This window comes from Mixophyes fleayi, chromosome 11 (assembly GCF_038048845.1).
Source record: "Mixophyes fleayi isolate aMixFle1 chromosome 11, aMixFle1.hap1, whole genome shotgun sequence".
NCBI classification, from domain to species: Eukaryota; Metazoa; Chordata; class Amphibia; order Anura; family Limnodynastidae; genus Mixophyes; species Mixophyes fleayi.
This window is the reverse complement of record NC_134412.1, coordinates 30,560,220-30,578,869: the sequence shown is the minus strand read 5'-3', so window position 1 is coordinate 30,578,869 and position 18,650 is coordinate 30,560,220.

The window sequence follows — 18,650 nt, the reverse complement described above, 5'->3', positions numbered from 1 at the left end:
GGCTGAGCCTGGGCACGGGTCTACAGATAGTCATGGCAGCGAAGACTCTCGTCTGAATATCTTACTCACCAATTTACTGGTAAGGGCCACACCAAGAGAAAACCTGAACGGGGAACATTCACCATATAGTCATTGTCTTCTCTTGATGGTCATCTGAGATTCGCAGGAATGGCATCTAGGAAAAGATGTAAAACACAACAGCCCTCCCACAGAGCAGTCTACCATGTCATAATATATCACCCACTCTAGTGCTAACTATAACAACAACTGCAGTAGCCCTGATCCTAGCAGCACTCTATGAGACCGGTATTAACTTCTATGGCTGGGTACACACTACAGGTTTTCAGCCGATTATCGGGCCAATCACACAATAAAAGTCCATTTGCCGATATCTGTGTATGCTCCAACGATAAACGATTATTGCTCCAAAGCACATCGTATTGTTTCATTTGATTTTGAAACCGAACTAAAAATCTCATTCAACCATGGAACAATGTTGTTCCAATTCTGCAGTGTGTATGTACTCAGGACCAGCAGTGTCCATAGGTCTCTATGGAGTCTGCAGAGTCATAATCTTTTCAGCTGATGCTTATGACATAGGAAGATCACAGATCTGAAGGTAAATCTTGTAAAACGTGTTTAGTGTATATACATGAATTGGGATTTTCCCATGACAGCGTGGAAAACCTCATATACTATAAATAGACCTTGCAACTGTGCTAAGTTCATTGCGTATGGGAGCTTCTACAGTGTAGAAGCTATTTGCGGCGTCTGTCATCTTTTTTCATTTTTTTTAACTAATAATGTTCCGGAATGGATTTTACAAATATGGGGCCCTTCTGGCTGAAGATAAGAAGACAGCAATCAACAAGGGAGCCCTCCTGGCCAGAAGAACTAAATAATCTTCCAAGCATGGACTTTTGGATACAAATTTATTTGGGACATTTATAAGCTGGACTATTGGAATTACAAATTTATTTGGGACATGGTCAAGAAGGGACTTTGGATACAAGTATATTTGGGACATTACAAGCCGGACTTTGGATACAAATTTGATTGGGATTCGGTTTACACACATTTTAGTATTAAAAGCTGGTGATTATATTGGGCTTTTATTATTTTTAATTAAATTATGTGGTATAAATGAGGGTATTTAGTGTCTTTATTGGGGTTTTATTGGGAGTTGTGGTTTTGTAAACTTTTTATTTTGTGGAACTACATGTGTCTGCAAGCCATGGGTGTCAGGGCATGTTGGCTCTTCTGGTTCTCCAAGTGCCAGCATGCCCTGGCTGCCATGGGTATGCTGGTGCTTGTAGTTATGCAAGCATCAGCATGCCCAGACTATTTATGGCACCCTGGCTGACAGGGACTTGTAGTTCCCCAAAACAAAATGGCGGCTGTTTTTTTTTTTTACATTTATATCGCCGTTATTACCCTACACCCACCGCCCAGGGGTGTAGGAAGAGCCTTAGTGCGTTCAGCACTGGGCTGGGTGTCCCTAGAGGGGGGGCCCGCTTGTTTATTTTTGGTGGACCTTACTCCCTAGGAAATCCAGCCCAGCGCTGATCAGCCTGGGGTTGGTTGTCATTATGGCAGGGGGACCCCTGCCGCGTGTCCCACTGCTATAGTGCCACTCACCTAGGCTGGTTTGCCTAGTGCTGGTTAAGTGAAAATCGGGGGGACCCCACACAAGATTTCTCCCCGATTTTCACGTAACCAGCAGTAGGCTAGAAGCACTAGGGTTAATAGTGGTAGGACAGGGGGACCCCACATTTTGTTTTGTTTTTAAAACATTTATCTATCTTTAAACATTTGACCACTGATGGAGCTCCGGCTGTATAGGCAGAACAGTGTAATAGTGATGTGTTTACTAAACACACAGGAAACACAGGAGAGTTAGGTAAACATGGGAGTATTTTACATCGCAGAAAAGCGCCAGAGATGACCAGAGATTTTTAAGATCAGAGTCAAAATCGCAGTTTAATACATCTGGCAACTCTGGGACTAAAATTGCGGGTTATCACTCGCGATTTGCGCAATTTTAAAATGCTGACCTTGATACATTTACCCCTACGTGTACTGTACTACCCTAGCAAAAACACACGCAATTCCAAATTGCCAGTCAAAAGAACAACAGACAAGAAAATATAGAAAAATATGTCAACAGCCTACCTCTATTGGGGGCCTATACAGGAATGCAACTCAGGGGCCTACTTTTAATGGGAGCCTGACTAATGAGTGCATGGACAATGGGGACCAATAATGGAGGTACCTTAATGGGCGTTTGTCACGAACGCCCAGCCTGTTCCAGATACAGCAATCGGAACAGCTGGCGGTGACTGGCATCACCTTAGTTAATTAACAATGAATACACCTTTTCTGCCACCATGAAGGATTTATTATTGTTTCCTTACGTTCACCAGAACCAATTATTAATGTTTCACACTTAAATCACATACACATGTAGCATGAGCCTCCCTGGGCTTCGTAAGTTCACAAAGAATCACGGAAAAATACGAATACTAAAAAAAATGCGAATACACCAATACCAAATACTAAATATGTTTAATCTGAAAAATATTTGCAAGGCTTATTTACAAAAATTAATAACACAACATACAAAATATTGCACAAATGAGTTTCAGAAAATAAAATCGCAAATAAAATCAGAGTTACTACTTACTAGTTAAGACCTGGGGGTAAATGTATCAAGCTGAGAGTTTTCCGGCGGGTTTGAAAAGTGGAGATGTTGCCTATAGCAACCAATCAGATTCTAGCTATCATTTTGTAGAATTTGCTAAATAAATGATAGCTAGAATCTGATTGGTTTTTCAAACCCGCCGGAAAACTCTCAGCTTGATACATTTACCCCCTGATGTGTGTTGAGAAGGATGAGACATTTCAGTCTTGATACACTCCCTCAAAGAAAAGAACACTGTACTACTGATACAAGGAATTTTTAAACCATTTTTTGTTGGCTCTTCAACCCCCACCTTAGGAAATTTATTTTCACTTAATTTAAATGGATGCCCAAAATGTCACAGGGCTTTCAAAGTAAATTATGGATGTCCTGAGACCTGGCATTTCACAAGACCTGAGTTATCACCTCTGCTCATTTGGTGTGGCTAAGTCTAATTCCTCTGCATACACAAACTACTCAGAGAACTTATCTGTCTCTGGGCTTGGCTACTTTCAAAAGACCATTGACACTTGCCTAGGTCAGACTCAGGTCAGTTAACAAAATACACTTTGAAAGGTTACATAAAATATTCACAGTATTATACATAAATTCAACAGAAAATAACAATCAGTCATTAGATAAATTACATTTCGTCACACCTCCTCCTAGCCTAGAGCACGGAGAACTGTGACGTGTTACTGTCTCTCCTGCCCATTCACCACTTCTGCCCCCTTGGCGCAAGACGCCATCTGTGTTTCCATGTTCTGCGCCCTTCCGGTGCTGAATGGTGAAGTTATATTGCTGCAAAACTAAGCTCCATGTTAACAGCTTTCTATTATTCCCAGAAACTCTATTCAGCCAGTTTAGAGGATTATGGCCTGTGATAATGGTGAAATCCCATCCATACAGGTAGGGCTGTAGCTTTTGCAGTGCCCATACAATGGCAAGGCACTCTCGTTCAATGGTAGCATAAGCCACCTCCCGGGGGAGTAGTTTCCTAGTTAGGAAAATGATAGGGTGCTCCAAATATATCCAAATGAAGCATTTTATAGTTTATCTTCCACCAGAGCAATCTTCAGAACAATCTACCTCAATCTAAATAAATGTACTTTAGATCTCCCATTCACAAATTGTATGCTCTCCACACTATATGGTCCTCTACTTGGTTCCTTTAACCATCATCACCATTTATATATGTGTATATATATATATATATATATATATATATATATATATATAAAGAGAGAGAGAGAGAGAGAGAGAGAGAGAGAGAGAGAGAGAGAGAGAGAAAATTCTGCTGCGCTAGACAGAGAATATTTTTGTCATTCACATCAGTACCTGCCCTATTGGAGCTTACAGTCTAAATTCCCTAAAACACACATACACACCAGTGTGAGGCGGAGATGCTAAACACTTAGCCACCATGCTGCCCACCATAGCAAAGTTGCAACAAGAGGAGTGGGAAAGATATATATATATATATATATATATATATATATATATATATAATTATAGGTGGTACTACACCCCATAGAGAATAAAGACCACCACACCACTATAACCCCCGCCCCTTCTGAATCCATATCCTTCATTACCAATAAAAAACAGAAAAAACCTCCAAGCTCTCTGGACCATTTTACACCAAGTCATAGGAAGGAGTTTTCCAAACCACTTTCTCTTATACCGATATTAAACTCTTAAACTCTTGTTCCTTAAACTCCCCACAACCCTGTAGAACTATATGTTTCAGCTTCGACTGGCAGCCAGAGCATGTAGGTTCTATAAGCGCCAGCAATCCCAAGCAGTCAATGGCTAGCGAATTGTTGGTCCCACAATTGCATTAAATCAGGCCCTTAGTATGCACGGTAGGTCAAAAACAGACTCCCACTATATGAGGGCATGTCCATTACACTGCCATATGACCAACATAAACGCTACCTGTAAACCCCACAAAACACTGTACTCAGTGCAATGACTTTATGGCAATCATAGTTCTATGCCTACTCTACTGCTTGTGCCCAGCATAAGTCTCATGCCAACCACAGTCTTATGTCCATCAATTGCTGCCCTTTCCCCAGCATAAGAGCCTAATTTAAACAATTACAATGTCAATCATATACAGCCTGAGCCCTGCATAAACTAATGTAAACCACAGTTGTATATCCCTCATATAGGACCTAACACATTGCTATGCCCACCATATATTGTTCTATGCCTATCATATGTTGGTCTCTTACAAGTAAGGTCGCTTAAAGTCTAGGGGAGCTCTGTGCCCACCGTACATTGCCCTGTATATTGCACCCCAGCTCCATATACAGATATAACAGTCTATGTATCTTCTTAACTCCCCTTTTTTCAGTGGTGGTTAGTATCCTCTCCATATTAGCACAGGTGAGAATAACTCAATACTTCGGCAAGTCTGTGGAGAGGAAGCTGCAATATTTTCGCTAATGTAAATGCGGGCGTTCTGTCCAATAGAAATCGGTGATGGTTTTATCCAATGAAACCACCATGATTTCAAACAGTTGTACCATACTGTGGGCCATAGGTGGCGAGCTGCAGGCACTCACGAGCCACCAGTTGAACAGTGTAATGCATTGGTTATCATTTAGGCTTTTGAAAGCTGTGCCATTCCAACTATTCTTGAACCACTTCTCACAGAAGCCGGTTTCTGCATTTGCCAAAAAGTGACATTTCCAAAACGTACAAGGTCTTTTATTTGTTACATGGAGCCCGTATTCAAAACTAAACTTTCACTTTTACTCTTTTGTTCTGTTATTGTTGGATGATTGACTAATTCTCTCTCTATGCAGTTCAAACAGGAAATAACAGTTACCAATTCACAGTTGATTGGTTAATGCAATGTGAAGTATTCCATGTAATCAAGTCACTTTTTCCTATATAAACAGTCCTTGTTTTAAAGCTGTCAGTGAATTTGTGAAACTCTACTTCAGCAATATAATAGACTGCAGCAGACCACTTCCTGGTTCCTGATTGTGTACCTTATCTATACCAATCCAGCCTATAATGAGACCGCAATCTTATATCGATGTTAAATAATAATTAAAATTCCAGAAGTACACAAATGTTTACTTGTTTATTAAAGTCATACAAGTTAAAGTTGTCCAAATTTAGTTTTAACAACTAATAGCTTCATTGCATTCCTTGCATTACTGTACATACAACTGTCTTTTAGAATACCCTATCAATGGCATTCTTCAACTGGCTGTTACTGCAGTAAAGATCCTGCTGGAAACTAGATAAGCTCTGGCAAGGCAGATAGAGGTCTTCACCTAGAGCAAGCCACCTTTCCCATACAGTGTGATATGATCCCAGGTACTCGGATGCCCCCAAATCTTGTAGGGCAGAAGAAAAAACTAATCTTAGTAACTGGGTAGCGATGGGTAATGGAACCTGGAAGTAACAGTACACTAGGCGGTATTCACAGGGTAACCAGTAACGATGCAAATGGTCATAGACAGGCAGCGAACAGGTAGGTGAAGCCAGAAGTTGAGGGTGGGCAGTGAGCAAGGAAGGTCCAAAAAACAAGCCAAGAGCTTGAAACGGGCAGCAGACTAGGAGTATCCAGGAACAAGCAGGGTCAGACAACAGGTGGTCAATCCGCAGAATAGGATATAAGCAACACAGCAGGCAAACCTAAAGCAGGCCAAAAACACTATAACCAGCCTATTTAAGAAAAGCCTAACGCCTCCTGGACAGACCTCTCAGCAATCAAGGTCTACTTAAAGATAGGAGCTATTGCCTCTACATGCCCGAACATGCGCCTCCAGGAAGGAGGACAGGCAAACGATCTTGTGGGCGTTCGCAGAGTTCAGAGAACTAAACACCACACCAGAAACCTCACACACAATCCTGTGGGAAGCACATAAGGCCACCATTAGGGGTTTGTCTTCTGCAGCCAGAAAAACCCACAAACACCAGGTTCATAACTTAGAAGCTTCCATTTGACACCTAACCCTGAAACACCAACAGTACACCAAGCGCAAGATATATCTCAAATTACTGGCACTTAAGAACCTGCTCCAGCAAATCCTCCAAAGTAGCCAAAACCCCTCAGTGGCTCTATCAGAAATACAATGAGAATGGAGAAAAGGTTGACTCTCTCTTGGCATGTTACCTCAGATCTAAACAGATGCATTATAGAATACTACATATACAAGACTTATCTTCCCACAAAAATTACGACCCCAAAAAAAATTGTGGACCACTTCTGGGACTTTTATGCTGACCTTTACGACTTTCAAGCAGGGAACCGCTCCCCTCTGACCTCCAGGACAGAATTAAACATTATCTTGCGCAGTGCCATCTTCCAACCCTCTGTGATTCTCAGCTGGCCTCCCATAACACGGAGATAAGGTTGGAAGAACTCAAACAGACGGTAAAAACCCTTAGAAATGCTTAGGCTTCAGGCCCTGATGGCTTTACGACCATATATTATAAAAGAAAAACTGTTGCCTGCTGTTTTCCCTATGCTTACTGACTGATTTAATTCAATCCTTCGTAGCAAGATATTTGATGGGGCCACTTTCAGAGCAAACATAGAGCTGATCCCTAAAGAGGGTAGAGATCCTGCCTTATGTGTGAGCTACAGGCTCTTCTCCCTCTTAAATGTGGACCTCAAACCATTCGCTAAAATACTGGCCAATAGACTCGCTCAATATATTCTGTCGATGGTCCATCCAAATTAGGTGGTCTTCCTCCTCCATGCCAAGGGGCAGACAACACTAGGAGAGCCATCAACGTACTTTATTCAGCTAACATCCATAAGATCACTGCTCTGGTGGTGGCCCTTGATGCCGAGAAGGCCTTTGATAGAGTCTCATGGCCCTTTATGCAGCAGGTCCTTCGCTTGACAGGTATACACGGTCCCTTCCTCAAAGGTATTGCCTTTGTGTTTTAATCCAACAGCCTCAGTCCTTGCTAATGGCTCTGTTTCTTCTTCCTTCCCAATCCGCAGTGGCACCCGCCAGTACTGCCCTCCATCTTCTGTTCTCTTCACTTTAATGATAGAGCCACTTGCAGCCAAAATTTGCAACAATACGAATATCACAGGTGTCCCTACTGGTTCCTCGACGATTAAAATTTAACTCTATGCAAATGACATTCTCCTTGCCCTCATGTGTCCCTCCCCTCCCTCATGACTGAAATTCGGGAGTACGGTCTCTTATTTAATTTTGAAATCAATGCGGATAAAACTGAAGCTTTCCCCCTTAACTTCCCACCCACTGTGCAGCAAAACCTCCAATTTTCCTTTAACTTTAAGTGGCCGCCTCAAACAATGAAACACCTAGGTATACATCTGAATAAACATTGCAACCTTATTTATAGCTCATTTTCCCCCTGGAATACCCAATTTATATCATGGATAGGCAGAGTGGCAGCTGTGAAGATGAATCTTCTTCCCAGACTACTTTATTTGTTTCAAACTCTCCCAGTACGTATCCATTCCCCCGACGTAAGAGATATGCAGTCTTGTATTTCTTGCTTTAGTTGGTGGGGCAGGCACCCTAGGGTTCGCCAGACAGTCCTGTTCTGACACTCCAAGAACTGAGGTCTGGGCCTCTCCTACCTCCATAAGTATTATCTAGCCACCCTCCTCACCCAAATATTCTCACGCATTCAAAGGCCGGTTCCAGGATGTGGGTGGATGTAGAGGCATATTTACTTCATATATCCTCTCCTTACGCTCTCTACTGGCTTGTCCTTGGGGACCTTCCCTCTCACCACCTTCTCCCACTCACTATCCTCTTCTCCTTCACTATATGGAGATACTGCAACTGCACTTTCGATTTAATAGGCAACCCAAAAGGAATGACCCACCACCCTATGGCATAATCTTTCTTTCCCTTTAGGCCTGAACCCCAAGGCTTTTTCTGCATGGACAAGACATAACTTTAAATTTCTTCTTGACATCTTTTTGATGGGTTATTTCCCAGAGTTCTCTGAGTTCCACGATCACCTCAATCTACCAGACGCATTCTTCTATCAGTACCTACAGATACATCACCTTCACAAGACCCACGTTGACCTACGAACTTTAATTCTTTAGATAATGTGGAGCCACTGTAGCGACTGGCAGAGAGGGACATCAAAGAGCGGTGGGAAAGAAAAATAAGTATTCAGTAGCATTCAGGATAGACTTGACAGGGGCAATGCTAGAGTTGGGAAATCCAGAGAGAAGGAGGTTACTGCAATCAAGACACGAGGGAGTGAATAAGACCTTTTGTGGCATCCATGGTGAAAAAGGGGTGAGGAGAAACAAAGGGTGCAGACTTCATCTGCAATTACCATAGTGGAATTAGTGTTGGTGGGTGTGCTATGGAATGGGTGTGACAGTGGGGATCAAGGTGTGTAGATAGCATTCACAGAGGAGATTTGGATGGGGGACAATGTGGGTAGGAGGGGGGAGAGAGTGAGCCGAGAAGGGACTGATGAGAGGAGATGTCATGACATATGTGCTCAATTTTGGAGATGAAGTGAGTAGCAAAGTCGAAGGCAGAGAGTGAGAAGGGGTGTGGAAGGGGTGAGGAAAGAGGAGGGTATACAAGGTGGCAAAGAGGCAATGGGGTTTGGAGGACTGGGAGGAAATAGGAGCCTAGAAGTAGGACTATTTAGAGAGTGATAGGGCAGAACTGTAAGAGTAGAAAATGAGCCTGAATTGAAGAAAGTCAGCATGAACATATTACTTCCTCTAGAGCTGTTCCACGATACAGGAGCATATTTGAAGATAGCTTGTAAGTTTGAAATGCCAAGTGTGAGGCGAAGACCAATGGGGCAACAGGGACAAGTGCAGTGGGAAGGGTGTGATTAAAAAAGGAGACAGACTAATCAGGGCAAGAAAGGGAGGTCATGGGGCAGATGGGTGGACTAGGGAGGAGGAGGAATTTGGTAGGATCAATGGTGTCCAGGTTATGTCTGGTGAGAGTAACTTTATGGGATGTGGAAGGTGAGAGGGATGGGAGATGCTAAATGAGAGGAGATTGTGGTCAGAGAGAGGAAAAGGTGAATTGTTAAAGTTGGAAACAGTACTGAGGTGGTCAAGACCACATCAAGAGGGTAGTCAATGTGGTGGGAGGGAGAGGTGGTCTGTTGAGAGAGACAAAGGGAGGAGATGAGGGAGAGAAGTTTGGAAGCAGCTGTGTCAGAAGGATTGTCTATGGGGATAGCAAAGCCTCCCCAAGATGAGAAGGGAAGGTTACAGGAAAGAAAGTAAGGGAGCCAATTTTCGAAGTGATCATGGAATTGAGAGACAGGACCAGGAGGTAGATAATAGCCACTTGGTGGTGGGATGGGTGGAAGAGGAGGATGGAGTGATCCTCGAAGGAGGAGAAGAATAGGAAGTGCTCTGGTGGAATAACCCAGAAAGAGCAGCAGGGGGAAAGAAAAATACCAACATCACCAACTTGCGGCCCCCAGGTCTGGGTGTGTGCGAGAAGGAAAAGCCTATGAAAGATAGAGCATTGGGAGAGGTAGTGTCATCAAGGTATAGCCAGGTTTCAGTGATGGCAAGCAGGTTGAAGGCTTGTAGATTACTATTTCAGCAATTACAAAATTACCAAAGCAGCTCTTCTCTTTGGGTGTATATTACACGGTCCACCCTACACTTATTATTGCAAATTAAGAAAAAAAAGCCTGTAAAGACTTGTAGATTAGAATTTCAGCAAATGAGCTCTTTGATTTGCCACTCAATCCTACCCCTTCTGTATCTCTCTCTCAAATGGCGCTAGATTGCAAAAAATCGCGAGATTCGAGATCCGACGACGTCACAATGATGTTTTCCCTTGTTTTGGAATCCGAATTAGTGCAAAAGTACCGAGCCGACTCGGCTCGGTACTCGGAACCCCGAAGTTCGGGTGGGTTCGGTTTTCAAGAAACCGAGCACGCCCATCTCTACTATGCACCTGTGAAAGGGCCTGTCCCCTCCTGTTCACCTTTTGTCCAACCTTTGAATAACTCTTACTATACTATATAAATCTGCATATTCAAGTAGAACAAATCCACATTGGCAAACACAGCCTCTATCTATTGGTTAAATAGGGTTACAGAGTCATGTGATCACTTTCTGAAGATTGTAATAAAGATAGTAATAAAATTCTTAAACATGCACATAGTTTAGAGTAAGTAAGCATACCATTTAACCAAATTGAAATGCAGCACATCAGACCCCTTTACGGATAGCTGGTGCAAAGTCAGTATAAAATATTTACCATTTAACTAAATAGAAATGCAACACCTCAGATCCCTTGACAGATAGCTGGTGCAGAGTTGGTATAAAATATTTACCATTTAACGGAATAAAAATAGAGCACATCAGCATACCTTCCAACAATTGGGCATCCAGTATCGGGACAGGGTACGTGGTCACATCACGATGGGGTGTGGCCGCATTATGATGGGGGGGCGTAACCACACCCCGGTCTCATGCCTACCACTTTTGAAGTGCTGGGCTGTCCTGTACTCTCTGGTGCGACAAGCAGTGTGTCGTACAACATGCTACCTGCATTAGCAGGAAGAAGAGAGGGGATTAATGGGGGGTGGATGTATGATGTCAGCGGTCCTGTCAAAGAGCCTGTACGCAGGTATTTAGGAATTAAATTTCACTTAGTATATTCCACCCAAAATTTAATCTTCCATATTTGGTTGAATTATCCTTTAAAACATTAGTTAGATATGGAAATGTTAGAGAAATCACCATACATATGCAAACAATAAAAGTAACAATAAACATATGAAAACACTGGAGATAATATCAGTAAGTTAGAAAATGGTTTAAGAAGAGAGAGATAAGATATAACTGAAACATCAAAAAAAATATGAATAATACAGTATATGCAGAGTTGGATTAAGACCTATGGGACCACAGGCAAGATATTGCTTTGCCAGCTCTTCAAGCAAACATGTGGCTCCCAGATTGAATAGTAATGCACCCAGGCTGGTTAGGCTTCTATCACAGCACAGAGAACACTTGTGTTCTTTAGTTATAATATGGCAGATCTTAAACTAGCTGTCATACCAGTCTCTCAAAAGATCAGCTGCTTACACAAACCTTCAGTGGTGGAACTACAAAGGTTACAGATCCTCAGCAATTGTCGAACACAGCGCAGGATGCCAGCAGAGACCAGTGCAAGGTTCAATCTAGCAAGATGAGAGGTCTAGTAGGGTATAAGCTGAGTAACTACTATATCACATCTGCACAGTTACTTGAGGCAGCATAGTGTGCATAGGACGAGATTGTGGTGTATGTAATTCGGACTGCACAGACCACTGCACAGCTACATAGCCAGCCACTGCCCAGACTTCACTTTACACAGATCTCTCTCTCACCACCACAAGAGGGACACACACCATACACACCTGAGAATGGTTTACATATCCACATAGCTGGTAGCTAAGTACCTGAATCCAGCCACCTTTTCTTTATAATTCAGCCAATCATCATTCGTCTCCCCCTTCCCTTCACTAAAATAAACCAGGACACACCGCAGTCAATGAGATCCAGTCATACAATCATATGTGCTGGGAACTGAGAGCTCACTCAGCCTTAGTGACCTGGGGCTAAGCATCAGAGGAGCGTGTGCTGAGCAGGGCCATCTTTTCCATTGGGCACGATGGGCAGCTGCCCGGGGCCCCACGGGCAAGGGGGCCCCATAGGCACGGCTCTTAATGAGAATAAATAATCCTGCAAAAGAAAAAAACCTGCAAAAAAAACCTTCAAGGGTCACTGAGCAAGTACATCTATCTATCTATCTCTATCTCTATATATCTATATCTATATCTGTATCTATATACATCTATATATCTATATCTATATCTATATCTAGGTGCACTGCTTCGCCCATGGGCCCATAATGTTGTTAAGATGGCCCTGGTGCTGAGTCTTGATTGGAGCAGCTAAGCAAACTTCGTAATAGAGGCGCTGTGACAGTACCGCCCCACCTGCCCAGTAAGTATAGAAGCCCAGTAGGATATTGAGGTAGTCTTGGGAAGCTCCGTTTCTTCCCCTTCCCTTCCCACTGTAAGGAATCCAGGCCCCACTGAGCCTCTGAAACACATTCTAGAGGGTATGACAGTTTCTTTGCATCTATCTTTACAGTATGCCACAGTATGCCACATAGTGGAACTGAAGGACACTATCTGCATTGTGTCGACAACGGATATTTTTGGTCTGCATTGCATCACTACCAGAGATCTGGGGTCATGATTGCATCACTACTAGACTTATGGTGTCTGCATTGTATCACTACCAGGAATCTGGAGTCTACAGTGTATCACCAACAGATTAAAGTGGTCTACATTGTATCGCTACCAGAGATCTGGGGTCTGCATTGTATCGCTGCCTGAGATCTGGGGTCTGTATTGTATCGCTGCCAGAGATCTGGGGTCTGTATTGTATCGCTGACTGAGATCTAGGGTCTGCATTGTATCGCTACCAGAGATCTGGGGACTGCATTGTATCGCTGCCTGAGATCTGGGGACTGCATTGTATCGCTACCAGAGATCTGGGGTCTGTATTGTATCACTACCAGATATCTGGGGTCTGTATTGTATCACTACAAGAGATCTGGGGACTGCATTGTATCGCTGCCTGAGATCTGGGGACTGCATTGTATCGCTACCAGAGATCTGGGGTCTGTATTGTATCACTACCAGAGATCTGGGGTCTGCATTGTATCGCTACCAGAGATCTGGGGTCTGCATTGTATCGCTACCAGAGATCTGGGGTCTGTATTGTATCGCTACCAGAGATCTGGGGTCTGCATTGCATCGCTGCCTGAGATCTGGGGTCTGTATTGTATAATACCAGAGAACTGGGGTCTGTATTGTATCATACCAGAGATCTGGGGTCTGCATTGTATCATACCAGAGATCTGGGGTCTGCATTGTATCACTACCAGAGATCTGGGGTCTGCATTGCATCACTGCCTGAGATCTGGGGTCTGCATTGTATCATACCAGAGATCTGGGGTCTGCATTGTATCATACCAGAGATCTGGGGTCTGTATTGTATCACTAACAGAGATTTGGGGTCTGTATTGTATCGCTGCCTGAGATCTGGGGTCCACATTGTATCGCTACCAGAGATCTGGGGTCCACATTGTATCACTACCAGAGATCTGGGGTCTGTATTGTATCACTACCAGAGATCTGGGGTCTGCATTGTATCGCTACCAGAGATCTGGGGTCATGATTGCATCACTACTAGACTTATGGTGTCTGCATTGTATCACTACCAGGAATCTGGAGTCTACAGTGTATCACCAACAGATTAAAGTGGTCTACATTGTATCGCTACCAGAGATCTGGGGTCTGCATTGTATCGCTGCCTGAGATCTGGGGTCTGTATTGTATCGCTGCCAGAGATCTGGGGTCTGTATTGTATTGCTGACTGAGATCTAGGGTCTGCATTGTATCGCTACCAGAGATCTGGGGACTGCATTGTATCGCTGCCTGAGATCTGGGGACTGTATTGTATCGCTACCAGAGATCTGGGGTCTGTATTGTATCACTACCAGAGATCTGGGGTCTGTATTGTATCACTACCAGAGATCTGGGGACTGCATTGTATCGCTGCCTGAGATCTGGGGACTGCATTGTATCGCTACCAGAGATCTGGGGTCTGTATTGTATCACTACCAGAGATCTGGGGTCTGCATTGTATCGCTACCAGAGATCTGGGGTCTGCATTGTATCATACCAGAGATCTGGGGTCTGTATTGTATCGCTACCAGAGATCTGGGGTCTGCATTGCATCGCTGCCTGAGATCTGGGGTCTGTATTGTATAATACCAGAGAACTGGGGTCTGTATTGTATCATACCAGAGATCTGGGGTCTGCATTGTATCATACCAGAGATCTGGGGTCTGCATTGTATCACTACCAGAGATCTGGGGTCTGCATTGCATCACTGCCTGAGATCTGGGGTCTGCATTGTATCATACCAGAGATCTGGGGTCTGCATTGTATCATACCAGAGATCTGGGGTCTGTATTGTATCACTAACAGAGATTTGGGGTCTGTATTGTATCGCTGCCTGAGATCTGGGGTCCACATTGTATCGCTACCAGAGATCTGGGGTCCACATTGTATCACTACCAGAGATCTGGGGTCTGTATTGTATCACTACCAGAGATCTGGGGTCTGCATTGTATCGCTACCAGAGATCTGGGGTCTGCATTGTATCATACCAGAGATCTGGGGTCTGTATTGTATCGCTACCAGAGATCTGGGGTCTGCATTGCATCGCTGCCTGAGATCTGGGGTCTGTATTGTATCATACCAGAGATCTGGGGTCTGTATTGTATCATACCAGAGATCTGGGGTCTGCATTGTATCATACCAGAGATCTGGGGTCTGCATTGTATCACTACCAGAGATCTGGGGTCTGCATTGCATCGCTGCCTGAGATCTGGGGTCTGCATTGTATCATACCAGAGATCTGGGGTCTGCATTGTATCATACCAGAGATCTGGGGTCTGTATTGTATCACTACCAGAGATTTGGGGTCTGTATTGTATCGCTGCCTGAGATCTGGGGTCCACATTGTATCGCTACCAGAGATCTGGGGTCCACATTGTATCACTACCAGAGATCTGGGGTCTGTATTGTATCACTACCAGAGATCTGGGGTCTGCATTGTATCGCTGCCTGAGATCTGGGGTCTGCATTGTATCGCTACCAGAGATCTGGGGTCTGTATTGTATCACTACCAGAGATCTGGGGTCTGCATTGTATCGCTGACTGAGATCTGGGGTCTGCATTGTATCGCTGCCAGAGATCTGGGATCTGCATTGTATCGCTACCAGAGATCTGGGGTCTGTATTGTATCGCTACCAGAGATCTGGGGTCCACATTGTATCGCTACCAGAGATCTGGGGTCTGTATTGTATCGCTGCCAGAGATCTGGGGTCTGTATTGTATCGCTGCCTGAGATCTGGGGTCTGCATTGTATCACTACCAGAGATCTGGGGTCTGTATTGTATCGCTACCAGAGATCTGGGGTCTGTATTGTATCACTACCAGAGATCTGGGGTCTGCATTGTATCACTACCAGAGATTTGGGGTCTGTATTGTATCGCTGCCTGAGATCTGGGGTCTGTATTGTATCACTACCAGAGATCTGGGGTCTGCATTGTATCGCTGACTGAGATCTGGGGTCTGCATTGTATCGCTGCCAGAGATCTGGGATCTGCATTGTATCGCTGCCTGAGATCTGGGGTCCACATTGTATCGCTACCAGAGATCTGGGGTCCACATTGTATCACTACCAGAGATCTGGGGTCTGTATTGTATCACTACCAGAGATCTGGGGTCTGCATTGTATCGCTGCCTGAGATCTGGGGTCTGCATTGTATCGCTGCCTGAGATCTGGGGTCTGTATTGTATCACTACCAGAGATCTGGGGTCTGCATTGTATCGCTGACTGAGATCTGGGGTCTGCATTGTATCGCTGACAGAGATCTGGGATCTGCATTGTATCGCTGCCTGAGATCTGGGGTCCACATTGTATCGCTACCAGAGATCTGGGGTCTGTATTGTATCGCTGCCTGAGATCTGGGGTCCACATTGTATCGCTACCAGAGATCTGGGGTCCACATTGTATCACTACCAGAGATCTGGGGTCCACATTGTATCACTACCAGAGATCTGGGGTCTGCATTGTATCGCTGCCTGAGATCTGGGGTCTGCATTGTATCGCTACCAGAGATCTGGGGTCTGTATTGTATCACTACCAGAGATCTGGGGTCTGCATTGTATCGCTGACTGAGATCTGGGGTCTGCATTGTATCGCTGCCAGAGATCTGGGATCTGCATTGTATCGCTGCCTGAGATCTGGGGTCCACATTGTATCGCTACCAGAGATCTGGGGTCTGTATTGTATCGCTGCCTGAGATCTGGGGTCCACATTGTATCGCTACCAGAGATCTGGGGTCTGTATTGTATCGCTGCCAGAGATCTGGGGTCTGTATTGTATCGCTGCCTGAGATCTGGGGTCTGCATTGTATCACTACCAGAGATCTGTGGTCTGTATTGTATCGCTACCAGAGATCTGGGGTCTGTATTGTATCACTACCAGAGATCTGGGGTCTGCATTGTATCACTACCAGAGATTTGGGGTCCGTATTGTATCGCTGCCTGAGATCTGGGGTCCACATTGTATCGCTACCAGAGATCTGGGGTCCACATTGTATCACTACCAGAGATTTGGGGTCTGTATTGTATCGCTGCCTGAGATCTGGGGTCCACATTGTATCGCTACCAGAGATCTGGGGTCCACATTGTATCACTACCAGAGATCTGGGGTCTGTATTGTATCACTACCAGAGATCTGGGGTCTGCATTGTATCGCTGCCTGAGATCTGGGGTCTGCATTGTATCGCTACCAGAGATCTGGGGTCTGTATTGTATCACTACCAGAGATCTGGGGTCTGCATTGTATCGCTGCCAGAGATCTGGGATCTGCATTGTATCGCTGCCTGAGATCTGGGGTCCACATTGTATCGCTACCAGAGATCTGGGGTCTGTATTGTATCGCTGCCTGAGATCTGGGGTCCACATTGTATCGCTACCAGAGATCTGGGGTCTGTATTGTATCGCTGCCAGAGATCTGGGGTCTGTATTGTATCGCTGCCTGAGATCTGGGGTCTGTATTGTATCGCTGCCTGAGATCTGGGGTCTGCATTGTATCGCTACCAGAGATCTGGGGTCTGCATTGTATCGCTACCAGAGATCTGGGGTCTGTATTGTATCGCTACCAGAGATCTGGGGTCTGCATTGTATCACTACCAGAGATCTGGGGTCTGCATTGTATCACTACCAGAGATCTGGGGTCTGCATTGTATCACTACCAGAGATCTGGGGTCTGCATTGTATCGCTACCAGAGATCTGGGGTCTGTATTGTATCACTACCAGAGATCTGGGTTTTGGGTTGTATCACTACCAGAGATCTGGTGTCTGCACTGTAAAGCCATAAAAGATTTGCCTTTAAACACATTGCTGTTTTAAATTTAGTTGTCAAAGTCGCCAAATATCATCGAGTTCAAATCACAGTATAATACATTTGCCCCATGGAGTTGGTATTGTAAAGCCAGAACAGAATTGGGGGTCTGCGCTGTAAAGCCTGAATAAATTTGGAGCTCTACATGTAATCATATATTTTTTAGGAATATGATTTGGCTTTTATACAGGTCATACATCTTGTTCATAAACCAAATGACACAGACCGATATTATTATTATTCCTGTATATGTTGATTTATTTGTGAGATTATCAGATCTTACCAGTTACAGTATGTCTCTGTATAACAACAGACTTACAACATGTGCAGTGGCGGTATAAGACCTGCATTGAGCTTTTGTATATTTATTGTAGATTTGGTGTTCTGGTGTACAATATCAGGTGTTTTCAATCTGCTGTGCAAAAAATATTTGGTAATGTGTTTATGTGCCAAATATAGTTAAACATCTGCAGAGTGTTTGCTTGAACCACAAAGTCCTAATACCTAGATTTGTCAAAATATGCAAGAAATAATGTTCTTGATCCTACTCTTGGTTCCATTATCCCCTTTTCCGACTATCCCGCCAAACTAAGTAAATATTCATCAGTGTACACTTGATCAAATATGCCAGGTCATAACCTCATGCCTGAAACATTTCAGATGCATAACCCTAATCTCTAAAATGGGGGAGGGACTATTTTATCAGGTTTTGCAAGGGAGAACAAAATTGGGCGCAGAAACGGACTTTAACCCCAGAGCCATTAAAATGGAGAGACACAATGATCTGCAAATATTTAAACATCTTTCAATGGAATCTTTTTATTGTATGTTAGCCAATAAAATAAAATATTCAGGAGCGTAATGTGTAAATGGGTTACTTAATTCTGCCCACACGATTTTGTTAATGACAAATTTAAAGTCTAAGTGCTAGATTTGCTAAACTGCGGGTTTGA